This window comes from Pteropus vampyrus, unplaced genomic scaffold (assembly GCF_000151845.1).
Source record: "Pteropus vampyrus isolate Shadow unplaced genomic scaffold, Pvam_2.0 Scaffold24, whole genome shotgun sequence".
NCBI classification, from domain to species: domain Eukaryota; kingdom Metazoa; phylum Chordata; class Mammalia; order Chiroptera; family Pteropodidae; genus Pteropus; species Pteropus vampyrus.
This window is the reverse complement of record NW_011888805.1, coordinates 9,824,013-9,826,272: the sequence shown is the minus strand read 5'-3', so window position 1 is coordinate 9,826,272 and position 2,260 is coordinate 9,824,013.

The following is a 2,260-nucleotide window of genomic DNA, read 5'->3' as shown; positions in this document are numbered from 1 at the left end:
CACATTTATGTAGGGCTTCCCTGAGCTCATACTTTTGTTTACTTTTGTAAATACAGCACACAATTCATGCCACATACACTTCTTATTTTATTCAGTTAATCAAGGATCTTTTGGTTGAAAGTGATAGAAATTCTAGTCAAAGTAAAATAAGGAGAAAAGCAATTTATTTGCTCACTTAAACTCAAATTTCAGAAGCTAGGCTAGTTTTCAGCACAGCTGAATTTGCTTGAGTACTATCAGACATCTGTCTGTTTCCATCTCTGCTGTGTTTTCCTTTGTGTTAATTTTATTCTCTAATGGGCTTTTTTGATCTGGTGGGAATGTTGACCCATGGTAACTCTAAGCTTAATTGATCCTTACAGCATATAATCCCAGAAGAGAGAGCAGGCTTCTCTCTTCCACTCTTGGTATCCATATTTGATAAGAACTCTGATCGACCTACCTGAGTCAAATCTCATGGGGTGATTGTGTTGTGCATGTGCATGAGGGAGGTGGAATAGATCCCTTTGATAAGACAACAATAAAGACAGGGAAGGGAAACAGTGAGCAGAGCTCTGGGGGATGTCATGTGGAAATCCTGGGGTTGGTGGATAAAATGATGGGTAAGTGTGAAGGAAGAATAAACTGTGCAGGTGGCCATACTTGCTGCCATACTGCCTCTTCTCACCCATATCCTGCCTTCCTAGACTTTTAAAAAGATTAAACAGTTCCATCTCCAGAATCATCAGCCTTGGGCACAGTATGATTTTGAGGGCAGGATGAAAGGCTTTTCTGTCTAAAATATGTATTTTCAGTTGCACGGTGTGTCTGGAATTAGTTTCACTCAGGATAAAGAAATTCTACACGAATCTTTTATAGGTAAAAAAAGCCCCAAATGAAAGTATCTGGCAGAACTGTCTCATTCATGAGCTCTCATTCAGTTATGCGTGTCAGTCAAGCATAACTGGTTGCTTTCTGTAACATTTTGTGGTTAAGAAAGGAGGAAGGCCTAGGGCTCCTGAGAGAGGAAGGACTGCCCAATGGACCAGGCCCTGCCCAAATCAGGCCCAGGAGCTTTGGGTAAAGGGAGGCTAGCTATTGTTGAAGAAGTACTGAAAGGAATCGAGGTTTTAGCTTAAAAAAAAAAAATCTTTGGGGCATTGGAGCCAAGGTCATTTTCCTTGGACCACCTTATTCTGTAGAGATCAGCTTTAGTGGTCCCGTATAGGCAACATCAAGCACTTGGCAGTGTAGTAAGTTTTGTTATTGTTTAAACACAAAGACCTACTTTCCTTTCTAGGGAACATGGTCCCAATCAGTAGGATAAAATAAACAAAAGAAAATTCACTAAAACAATGAGAAAACTTCTATTCTCTAAGTTCATTTATGTCTCTAGGTAAATGGAATATGAGTAAAGGGAACGATATAGTTTGGTGTAAGAATTTCAAAATGGTCGTAGTTTTAAAAGGCTTGTCTAGAGTTTATTCTAAATCAGACTTCAAGTCATCAGGTTGTTTTGTTGCTGCTGTTTTTGTTGTTTTTCTTGAAAACATTGGAGCTTTAGTTGCAAAATGGATTTCTGAAGTTTTGCTTGAAAATCAAAATGCCATAGAAATGATTGACAATAGCTTTCAAAGCCACTTGGAGATGGAAGTTACCAACTAGTAAATGTTTGCCAATAAATGTATGGACTTAAGAGATCTTTCAGTGAATCCATACCTTCCAACCACGCAGGACAAGTACATGTTGAGTACTACTCCTATTTGTCCCTGAAAGCAGGTAGGTACCCACCAGCTGTCCAGCTCTTCTATCAGATCTCCTGCCCCTATGTTTTCCTGTCCTAAAGGTCAACACTTGTCCTTGACTGACATTAAAGGAGAAAAAAGAAGGTCCTGAAATTCAACAGGGCAAAACTGACATTTAAGAAAAGAACTTTAACTAAGGGACTAAAAGGAAACTAAATGTACAAAAACCCAGAGGGATTTCTAGAGGGTCTGATAAAAAGTGCTTAAGCTGTGGCATTAGACAGATGTGATTTCCAGCCTTAGCCAATCACCTATCAAAGGCTCACCTGTAGAATAGATGACTACCTTTCATAATAATAATGACCAGCTAGTGGGCAAGTGTGAAGGTTAAAGAAATAATGTCTGTGCAAGTGTAGACCTCAGACAGGCTGAAGTGTAGACCTGCTGAGAGGTGCACCTGAAGAAATGACCTTCACTCCATCCACTCTCATGGCCGGTTCTCAAGATTGGCTGAGATTATTGGTCACCATTTTCTT